The sequence below is a fragment of the Oncorhynchus clarkii genome, chromosome 10 (genome assembly GCF_045791955.1).
Source record: "Oncorhynchus clarkii lewisi isolate Uvic-CL-2024 chromosome 10, UVic_Ocla_1.0, whole genome shotgun sequence".
In the NCBI taxonomy this organism is placed as follows: Eukaryota; Metazoa; Chordata; class Actinopteri; order Salmoniformes; family Salmonidae; genus Oncorhynchus; species Oncorhynchus clarkii.
This window is the reverse complement of record NC_092156.1, coordinates 39,135,780-39,147,968: the sequence shown is the minus strand read 5'-3', so window position 1 is coordinate 39,147,968 and position 12,189 is coordinate 39,135,780. Positions and strand designations below refer to the sequence as shown.

General features: G+C 41.5%; 1 pseudogene; it reads left to right on the top strand.

The window, feature by feature from the left end:
* Positions 1-661: 661 nt before the first annotated feature.
* Positions 662-10,483, top strand: LOC139419231 (galectin-9-like; annotated as a pseudogene).
* The last annotated feature ends 1,706 nt before the right edge of the window (positions 10,484-12,189 follow it).

The window sequence follows — 12,189 nt, the reverse complement described above, 5'->3', positions numbered from 1 at the left end:
CCTCCGTCCAAGAGAATTGATCCTCTCTCCCAGAAGATTTGAGAGATGATTCCCCAGCAGTTTGCCCCTCTCCTTTACCCTTATGATGACGACGGACAAGCAAACAGGAAGTAGCCTGCACAAAGGGGCAGAGAATGGAGATAGAAATGTGTGATATGTCAAGTGGGAGAAGAGAGAACAGTGTCTGTAAGATTACCTGTTGTGACCCGGACTGTTGGATTACCCCCTTTGTGTACCAAACCGGATTGGCTGAGGAACAGAGTTTTAGGATTACCCTTGGAGAACGGAACTGACAACAAGAACAGCTTGTGGATTGAAGTAATTGATGAATTCCCCTTCTTCACCCATGTACAAAAATCCCTAATAAACTCCCAATTTGTGTTCTAGTTGTGCTACTGGTGCATGTTTTGTTATTGAACATTGTGACGTGGAAACCCCACACCCTTGAGCCTGCTACACAAGTTTATGAGTTAATCCATGTTGGTGCAACCCACCTTAGATTGTTATAGGTTACAAAATGCTTGATGTATCCATTGTGAACATTTAAAGTTTTCAACTAAGTCTATTGCAAAGTCCCTAACCTTATCAGGCAGACTACCTAGCTACTAGCTGGTGAAAGAGATGAGACACCCAGCCTGGTCAAGTGTTGTTTCTTTGCTTCATGTCCTAGAGCGTGCCATTCACTGGCTGTATCCAGGGAGGTCTGCATGAGGGGAAGACCATCACTGTGACAGGGAGAGTCCTGCCAAATGACAAGAGGTAGTACATACCTAGTAGTACATCTCTTTTTCACTGTAGGACAGCCATGTCTTTTTTAGCTCAGTCTTGTCACTCACTATCAGCACAGAAGGGATCTTGTTAAACCTAATCACTTTAAAATATGGCCCCATTTCTTCTCTCTAGGTTTCATGTGAATTTGCAATGTGGCTCAAAAGAAAAACCTGACGTAGCCCTCCACTTCAACCCCCGATATGAATCCAAACACCATGTGGTCTGCAACACCATGCAGCACTCTAAGTGGGGCCCAGAGGAGCGTAAATATTATATACCCATGACCCAGAAGGAACGATTTACCCTCATGTTCCTGGTCAACCGAGATTCATATTCGGTCAGGAGACTTTTATCACTTATACTTAGGCTACACATTTTTAGTTTACAGTCGACTTATTGAATTGCATCAATATTCTAGAGCAAAAAAGATTCAAACCATTATTTTTTTCATCATGTGCCATTGATTTCTTGTCTCTCCTAAATCCGATCTTAACCCAGGTGATTGTGAATGGTGCCCACTTCATGGAGTACCTGCACCGGCTGTCGTTCTCCAGAGTGGACACCATCTTCGTGTATGGAGGAGTGGAGATCGAATCCATTGCCTTCTCCAACCCTGCAGTGACAGTGAGTATCTGAAAGGTCCTCTGTTTTGGAGAATACTGTACATCTTTGCATTCCAAAGGATCAGTCTTGAACAAGGACAGATTTGCTGATCTTGGTCAGTTGTTTGGAATGCTACCCAGTCTGCAAAACAAGTTGCAACTTGCAATGGTCATGGTCGGAGTGTATAATGATTGTAAGGATGTTTTGGACGTCTTTTTAGCGTCCAAAAAAGGTATTTCCCTCAGTTCCTACTTTAATCAAAGTTCCTACTTTAATCAATTAAATAAATAGTTTTCAGACTTACATGTGCTGACCAAGAGTTTATCCATATCCTACACAGAGAAATGAAATGTGTTTTCTTTTCTCCAGCCACCTCCTCCCCAACCAGGATATCCTCTCCATCCACACAGTGTGAGTATTCTCCAGACAGACTGATCAACAGGTTTATTAGTTAAACAAGTGTTAACGAGTTTTAGTATTTGGATTTACATAAGGCCTGCAGTTGTATGGAAACACTTGTTACTACTAAGCACATTACTACATATGTGTCCTCACAAAACAGTAGCATAGGCCATTACTCAAGAGAGACATTTTGTTTGCAGGGTCAACGGAACCAAGCCATGTCTCATCAAATTAAATCAGGTCCCAAAACTCCTCGATGCTGTAATGCCACACAGGTAGATTATAGCATTCTGGGTTGGAGGCTAATTTGGTGTATTTAGCCTTTTTCCTTGTGGTGGGTGTTTTCATAAGATGACTGCATTTCATTCCATTCAGTCAATTTTAAATGAGGGTTGATCAAGCTTTCCTTGTTTCATTTGACACTTGTTTGACAACTGTTTGTCTGTTTTGTAGGTTTTGTCAGCTGTATTTTGTTGCCCAGGATTTGCTCAGGTGCATTCAAATAAATCAACTTTTTAGAGTTCAACATTTGTAGCTTAGAGCCCATCCTCTGGAATTTTATTGGAGTTGAATCATTGATAATTGATTATATAAATGAATAAAGCTGAAATGAAAATGAAGCTCTGACAAGATTAAATAGTTTAGAGAATGTACTGAAAGGTGCTATTCTTCAGATGGTAATGTACAAGGTTTATTTTACAGACACCCCCTCCATACACCCCCCAGCCGTCCTTTGTAAGTACCAGGGACGTCACTAGGCTTATTTTAGTGGGGCTTTAGCAGGCATGCTGGTGATGCTGATGGGGCATGCTGCGGGGCAATGCTGCGGTAGCTGACTAGCTAACATTAGCCAGCTAGCTTTATGGGTGTTGTGACATGCATAACGTAAGTTATTATGTTCTTGAAACAACCAGCAAACCAGGCTTATTGTGAATCAGTGGAGGATACAGCTAATACCTGTATTGTAACCTGTACATTTGGAATATGCCTTCACTGATATTTGCCATGCAATACAGAAAGCGAAGTTAACGTAGCAGTGCGGCTGGTTATTGTGCAGTGGAGGATACAAATACCTTGTATTGTAACCTGTACATTTAATATATTCAATGATCATGTAGCTTCTACCAATTGGCAAATAAAGGTGCAGTTCAGGTATGAATGTCTTTGAGATTATTTCAGTCATATCCATACCAGGAGTATCAAATTCCAGTGTTTGAATGATGCTGTGTCTGCATTACAATTATACACTTCAACAGTGTTTACCAATCTTGGTCCCGGGACAGTGGTTACACATGGTTCCCTACGACTAGAAAAAGGATTTAACTACTTAAAGGCTGATTTGTAATTCATATATATATTTAAACAGAACATTACACTTCCTATGCATCATGTAAATACTCTAAAACCAGTTAATCGCAATATCTAATGCCCTTCACTTGCATTGATCTGATTCACACAGGATATGTTTAGTATTTCAACCAGTAGAGAATGTGACTCTTTATTGAAAGAAGTTCATTATCCAAGTGCTATAAATACATACATTATAAATCTAATTGTAATATTGTAAATTCAAGTTCAATCTGTATTTCAATGCACATCTGTTGTGCATTATAAAAACAGAGGAAGAAAGGAGCTGAGAGGTGTAAGAGACAGAAAGGGAAAGAGGTAAGAACATAGGAGCAGGGAAGGGAGCATATAATTTATGAATCACAGTGCTCCCCAAATATTCTCTCAGTTCATCACAATTGCATAATTGCGTCTAGTCGGCCCGAAGTTTATCTTAAAAGCGGATGAGGTGGCTGATGGGACTGGGGGGTGGCATCCTCTCTCACATCAAAACATATCTAAGGACGAGAGACAGATGGAGAGAGAGCATGTTTATTTGTGTGTTTTATTTTTTATTCTAACATTGTTAGTCATAATCAGGAGGTGAAATGCTAAACTGACTCATTAACTCTGGGACTACAGCATCTCTTTCTGTTTATCAATGTAAAGCATCTCTTTAATAAATGTTCCTGTTGACCTGACCAAGTGATCTTTCACCTCTGATCATGCTGTGCCCTCTATGTTTTATTTTTTATTTAACCAGGTAGGCTAGTTGAGAACACGTTCTCATTTACAACTGCGACCTGGCCAAGATAAAGCAAAGCAGTGCGACAAAAACAACAACACAGAGTTACACATGGAATAAACAAACATACAGTCAATAATACAATGGAAAAGTCTACATAAATTATGTGCAAATGAGGTAAGACAAGGCAATAAATAGGCCATAGTGGCAAAGTAATTACAATATAGCAATTAAACACTGGAATGATATATGTGCAGAAGATGAATGTGCAAGTAGAGATAATGTGGTGCAATGGAGCAAAATAAATAACAGTATGGGGATGAGGTCGTTGGATGGGCTATTTACAGATGGGCTATGTGCAATGATCTGTGAGCTGCTCTGACAGCTGGTGCTTAAAGTTAGTGAGGGAGATATGAGTCTCCAGCTTCAGTGATTTTTGCAATTCGTTCTAGTCATTGGCGGCAGAGAACTGGAAGGAAAGGCGGCCAAACGAGGAATTGGCTTTGGGGATGACCAGTGAAATATACCTGATGGAGCGTGTGCTGCGGGTGGGTGCTGCTATGGTGACCAGTGAGTTGAGATAAGGCGGGGCTTTACCAAGCAAAGACTTGTAGATGTCCTGGAGCCAGTGGGTTTGGCAACAAGTATGAAGCGAGGGCCAGCCAACGAGAGCGTACAGGTCACAGTGGTGGGTAGTATATGGGGCTTTGGTGACAACAGATGGCACCTTGATAGACTGCATCCAATTTGTTGAGTAGAGTGTTGGAGGCTATTTTGTAAATGACATCAGCGAAGACAAGGATCGGTAGGATAGTCAGTTTTACGAGGGTATGTATGGCAGCATGAGTGAAGGATGCTTTGTTGCGATATAGGAAGCCGATTCTAGATTTAATTTAGGATTGGAGAGGCTTAATGTGAGTATGGAAGCAGAGGTTACTGTCTAACCAGACTCCTAGATATTTGTAGTTGTCCACATATTCTAAGTCAGAACCGTAAAGAGTAGTGATGCAAGACGGGCGGGCAGGTGCGGGTAGCGATCAGTTGAAAAGCATGCATTTACTTTTACTTGCATTTAAGAGCAGTTGGAGGCCACGGAAGGAGAGTTGTATGACATTGAAGCTCGTCTGGAGGTTAGTTAACACAGTGTCCAAAGAAGGGCCAGAAGTGTACAGAATGGTGTTGTCTGCGTAGAGGTGGATCAGTGAATCACCAGCAGCAAGGGAGATCATTGATGTATACAGAGAAGAGAGTCGGCCCGAGAATTGAACCCTATGGCACCCCCATAGAGACTGCCAGAGGTCCGGACAACAGGCCCTCCGATTTGTCAGACTGAACTCTATCTGAAAAGTAGTTGGTGAACTAGGCGAGGCAATCATCTGAGAAACCAAGGCTGTTGAGTCTGCCCATGACCAGATCGGAAACAGATTGCATACCGGAGAAGGTACGGTAGGGTTCGAAATGCCAATGACTGGATCGAACTACAAAAATCTCTGAAACTGGAAACACTTATCTCCCTCACTAGCTTTAAGCACCAACTGTCAGAGCAGCTCACAGATTACTGCACCTGTACATAGCCCACCTATAATTTAGCCCAAACAACTATCCTCTTTCCCTACTGTATTTTATTTATTTATTTATTTTGCTCCTTTGCATCCCATTATTTTTATTTCTACTTTGCACATTCTTCCATTGCAAATCTACCATTCCAGTTTTTTACTTGCTATATTGTATTTACTTTGCAACCATGGCCTTTTTTTGCCTTTACCTCCCTTCTCACCTCATTTGCTCACATCGTATATAGACTTGTTTATACTGTATTATTGACTGTATGTTTGTTTTACTCCATGTGTAACTCTGTGTCATTGTATTTGTCGAACTGCTTTGCTTTATCTTGGCCAGGTCGCAATTGTAAATGAGAACTTGTTCTCAACTTGCCTACCTGGTTAAATAAAGGTGAAATAAATAAATAAAATAATCGAAGAGAATTCCCTTGGTAGATAATGCGGTCGACATTTGATTGTGAGGAATTCTAAAATCAGGTGAACAGAAGGACTTGAGTTCCTGTATGTTGTTGTGACCACACCACGTCTCGTTAACCATAAAGCATACGCCCCCGCCCCTCTTCTTACCAGAAAGATGTTTGTTTCTATCGGTGTGATGCGTGGATGTCCCTCTGGAATGCTACCCTTGCTCGGATTTCATCAACCTTGTTGTCAAGAGACTGGACATTGGCGAGTAGAATGCTAGGGAGTGGCGCGCGATGTGCCCATCTCCGGAGCCTGACCAGAAGACCGCTTCGTTTGCCTCTTTTACGATGTCGTTGTTTTGGGTCGCAGGCTGGGATCCGTTCCGTTGTCCTGGGTGGAAGGCAGGACACAGGATCCGCTCCGGGAAAGTCATATTCTTGGTCGTACTGATGGTGAGTGAACGCTGCTCTTATATTCAGTAGTTCTTCTCGACTGTATGTAATGAAACCTAAAATGACCTGGGGTACCAATGTAAGAAATAACACGTAAAAAAGCAAAAAACTGCAGAGTTTCCTAGGAACGCGAAGCGAGGCGGCCATCTTTGTCGGCGCCGGAAGTCCTCATGAAGTTATGCAGGACACAGGTAGCCCTGGTCACCCAACCTTGCAGTGCCCTACACATTAACTGTAGTCAATCGTTTTGAAGGAATCTCCAGTTACAAGGTATCTAGGAATATGGAAGATAATGTAATTATTTGACTTTTACATCACCAGGTCATTGTGGATTACTAAAGCATAATATCCCTGATAACAAATCATGATAACATTGGATTGATAGATGCATGGGCACACATATTGACAATAACAGGATCATATCAAGGATAGCATCACAAATGAGTACATAAATACCAGTCAAAGCTTGATGATGAGTTGATAATTTGAGTCAGCTGTGCAGTGCTAAGACAACAACAACCTTCACCCCTTTGAGTCCCCAGGACTGAGAACCACTGCTCTTCATTGGGACCTCTTCATGTGTAGAGGCTTTCAAAGCTCTCTATCTGAGGACAGAAAACCACAACAGACTTCATTATAGTCAAATTACACCGCACTGACCAATTTTGTGTCCTCCAGTCTTATCCCCACTCTTGTGTTCTTGTGCTTCTAGTTCCACCCTGTATTTGATTGAGAATAACCAAGTCTTAATAATACATTTGAATACAGATAGCCTAATTAGGAATTGTACTTAAAATATATTGCTTTTTACATGTTACCAATGTCACATTATACACACCTTAGGCTGCAAAATGGTTTCAATCAAGGTTCTCCTCACAGCATTCCCATTTGCATTGGCAGCATGTTGCACCTGGCCATTTTCTTCATTCTCCACAGGTAGGTCCTCTTCAACCTCCTCAGGTAGCTTGTGTCCTTGTCTCTTGCCAAAGTTATACATAACCGCCACTGCAATAATGATTGTCAGTGTAGTGTCCATCTTTGTGTGGAGCCGCTCTAGGCAGGGGAATCTTTTTTTCCACACTCCAAAACCTTTTTCAATGAGACCTCTTACCGGGATATGAGAGGTGTTGCATTCTCTCTCTTCAGGTGTCTGGGGGTTTAAAAGGGGAGTCATAAGGCACCCACGACAGGCATATTCATTGTCACCTAGTAGGTGGCCTTTATATGCCCCCCTTTCCAGCATTGCACACAGATGACTATTGTCAAAGATTCTGCTGTCATGGGTGGATCCTGGCCATCTAGCTACAATGTTGGTGAGCTGACCTTTGTCATCACAAACAGCCTGCACGTTGATGGAGCAGTAACCTTTCCGATTACAGAATAGTTCTCCATTCTCACCACCAGGGTTGGGAATAGGAATGCGTGTACAGTCTATTGCCCCTGGTACACCTGGGAATCTCGCTCTCCTGTAAAATCCAGCTGCAGTTTCCTCTGTAGGATTGAACCTTATGTACTGATTCTTCAGACCGGCAATAGCACTGGACACTGACTACAGTCCTGCAGACAGTAGACTTGTGGAGTCCAAAAAGATCCCCAACGACCATCTGGAAACATCCAGTTACGTAGAACCTTACGGTCACCAGGAGCTGAAGTAGTGGGGGTACAGCCTCGTTCCTATCACTCCCATGCTTAATGGTTGGTGCAACCTTTCTTTCCAGTTGCATTACAGAGTCCTTGGAGAAGCGGTATCTCCTTAAATTCATCATTATCATAAAACTCAACATGATTCAACCTGTCTATAATTAATCTCTGACGAACTCTGTCGTTTTGATCTCTCCACAGTAAATAATGCTGCCATTTGATCAGTTAAACCACCTCAAGTGGCAGTTCACAAATAACCTCCAATCTAAGGTTATATTACTTTTTTTAAATTGAGCAACAGGTTTAAAATGTATCTAGGTGTCACGCCCTGACCATAGAGAGCCATTGTTTGTCTATGGTATAGTAGGTCAGGGTGTGACTGGGGGGTTTTCTAGTTATTATTTTCTATGTGGGTTCTAGTTTAGTTTTTCTATGTTGGTTTTGGTATGATTCCCAATTAAAGGCAGCTGGCTATCGTTGTCTCTAATTGGGGATCATATTTAAGTTGCATTTTGTCCACCTGTGTTTTATGGGATACTGTTTTGAGTTAGTGTATGTTACACCTCTTAGTTACGGTTCGTTGTTAGTTTATTGTTTATTTGTTTTTGTCTTTGCTAAATTTCACTTTATCATTAAATTATGTGGAGCACGACACCCACTGCGCCTTGGTCTGATATTTATTCCAGCAAGCGAGACACTAGGTTTAAAGTGAAAACTAAAGGATTTAACTAAGATTAATTTAAAACAAGGTTTAAAATTTGGTGCAACAAGATGAATAGATAAACCTTCATTTAACCCAGTGTGGCAGATGGCAGGGAGAGGTGAGGGGAGTGGTTATTGAGAGGAGATATCTTGCAGCCCGCTGGCTCCACACCTGAGCCTTTCATGGACTTCCTGCCCCAACGAGGCGAGGCTATGGCTCATTAAGCCAGGGAGTGCTTGGAGATAAAGGAGGAAGTAGCCTGCACAAAGGGGCAGAGAATGGAGATAGAAATGTGTGATATGTTGAGTGGGAGAAGAGAGAACAGTGTCTGTAAGATTACCTGTTGTGAACCGGACTGTTGGATTACCCCCTTAGTGTACCAAACTGGATTGGCTGAGGAACAGAGTTTTAGGATTACCCTTGGAGAACGGAACGGACAACGAGAACAGGTTCTGGACTGAAGTAATTGATGAATTCCCCTTCACCCGTGTACAAAAATCCCTAATAAACTCCCAAGTTGTGTTCTAGTTGTGCTACTGGTGCATGTTTTGTTATTGAACATTGTGACGTGGAAACCCCACACCCTTGAGCCTGCTACACAAGTTTATGAGTTAATCCATGTTGGTGCAACCCACCTTAGATTGTTATAGGTTACAAAATGCTTGATGTATCCATTGTGAACATTTAAAGTTTTCAACTAAGTCTATTGCAAAGTCCCTAACCTAATCAGGCAGACTACCTAGCTACTAGCTGGTGAAAGAGATGAGACACCCAGCCTGGTCAAGTGTTGTTTCTTTGCTTCATGTCCTAGAGCGTGCCATTCACTGACTGTATCCAGGGAGGTCTGCATGAGGGGAAGACCATCACTGTGACAGGGAGAGTCCTGCCAAATGCCAAGAGGTAGACCTACCTAGTAGTGCATACATCTCTTTTTCACTGTAGGACAGCCATGTCTTCTTTAGCTCAGTCTTGTCACTATCAGCACAGAAGGGATCTTGTTAAACCTAATCATTTTAAAATATAGCCCCCTTTTCTCTCTCTGTAGGTTTCATGTGAATTTGCAATGTGGCTCAAAAGAAAAACCTGACGTAGCCCTCCACTTCAACCCCCATGCTGAGCTCTAAGTGGGGCCCAGAGGAGCATAAATATGATATAACCATGACCCAGGAGGAACGATTTACCCTCATGTTCCTGGTCAACCGAGATTCATATTCGGTCAGGAGACTTTTATCACATACTTAGGCTACACATTTTTAGTTTACAGTCGACTTATTGAATTGCATCAATATTCTAGAGAAAAAAAATTCAAACCATTATTTTTTTCATCATGTGCCATTGATTTCTTGTCTCTCCTAAATCCGATCTTATCCCAGGTGATTGTGAATGGTGCCCACTTCATGGAGTACCTGCACCGGATGTCAATCACCCAAGTGGACACCATCTTCGTGTATGGGGATGTGGAGATCAAATCCATTGCCTTCTCCAACTCTGCAGTGACAGTGAGTATCTGACAGGTCCTCCGTTTTGGAGAATACTGTACATCTTTGCATTCCAAAGGATCAGTCTTGAACAAGGACAGATTTGCTGATCTTGGTCAGTTGTTTGGAATGCTACCCAGTCTGCAAAACAAGTTGCAACTTGCAATGGTCATGGTCGGAGTGTATAATGATTGTAAGGATGACTTTGACGTCTTTTTAGCGTCCAAAAAAAGTATTTCCCTCAGTTCCTACTTTAATCAATTAAATAAAGTTTTCAGACTTACATGTGCTGACCAAGAGTTTGTCCATATCCTACACAGAGAAATGAAATGTGTTTTCTTTTCTCCAGCCACCTCCTCCCCAACCAGGATATCCTGTCCATCCACACAGTGTGACTGATCAACAGGTCTCTTAGTTAAACAAGTGTTAACGAGTTTTAGTACTTGGATTTACATAAGGCCTGCAGTTGTATGGAAACACTTGTTACTACTAAGCACATTACTACATATGTGTCCTCACAAAACAGTAGCATAGGCCATTACTCAAGAGAGACATTTTGTTTGCAGGGTCAACGGAACCAAGCCATGTCTCATCAAATTAAATCAGGTCCCAAAACTCCTCGATGCTGTAATGCCACACAGGTAGATTATAGCATTCTGGGTTGGAGGCTAATTTAGTGTATTTAGCCTTTTTCCTTGTGGTGGGTGTTGTCATAAGATGACTGCATTTCATTCCATTCAGTCAATTTTAAACGAGGGTTGATCATACTTTCCTTGTTTAATTTGACACTTGTTTGACAACTGTTTGTCTGGTAAGTTTTGTCAGCTGTATTTTGTTGCCCAGGATTTGCTCAGGTGCATTCAAATAAATCAAAATTTGTAGTGTAGAGCCCATCCTCGGGAATTTTATTGGAGTTGAATCATTGATTATATAAATTAAAAAAGCTGAAATGAAAATGAAGCTCTGACAAGATTAAATAGTTTAGAGAATGTACTGAAAGGTGCTATTCTTCAGATGGTAATGTACAAGGTTTATTTTACAGACACCCCCTCCATACACCCCCCAGCCGTCCTTTGTAAGTACCCGTGACGTCGCTAGGCCTATTTTAGTGGGGCTTTAGCAGACATGCTGGTGATGCTGATGGGGCATGCTTTCTTCAGCAAAGATGGCTGATAAAAATACTAGAATGGAAGAAAATGTAAGTGATTTATGTCATAACGAATCATGCAAAAAAAATGTACAGTTAACAGGAATATGATAGTTAATGTAGAGACAAACGATTAGGCTTTTTTTTTTTAATCAAAGTTAATTTATGAAAATCACGATTTATCAAGATAGCTGACTAGCTAACATTAGCCAGCAAGCTGGCTAGCTTTACGGGTGTTGTGACATGCATATGAAATTGTAATTCTGGTTTAATATTTTAAGGACTCCTGAAACAACCAGCAAACCAGGCTGTCGTAATGTGAAACAGTGGATGTGAAGAATCTTGCTAGCTAAAGCATTTATTGCAAATTGAATGTACAATTTTGTAAGCTTGCCTTGCTGATATTTGCCATACAATGCAGAAAGATTAAATAACGTGACTAGCTATGTTATTGCTTATTGTGCGGAGGATAAAAATACCTGTATGCCTATGGATGTGTAGCTAGCTATCTAGCTGATCTGTGTATAGACCCAAACATTTGGTATCCATATTAGTTCAGAACCTAGCTATGAACCTCAGCTATCATAGCCAGTTGTATCAACTTCAAAACAGTCTGAATGACATTTAATGAAGCCTGTGGATTGAGTAGAATATAATATAACTTTGTGCCAAGGATGCAAGTCACACATGTAGTTATTACCATGCATGAGATCCATTCCCACATTGTAACCTGTACATTTAATATAGTCGCTGCCGTATTCATTGACCTCGCCAATGCTTTCGACTCTTTCAATCACCACATTCTTATTGGCAGACTCGACAGCCTTGGTTTCTCAAATGATTTCCTCGCCTGGTTTACCAACTACTTCTCTGATAGAGTTCAGTGTGTCAAATCGGAGGGCCTGTTGTCCGGACCTATGGCTGTCTCTATGGGGGTGCCGCAGGGTTCAATCC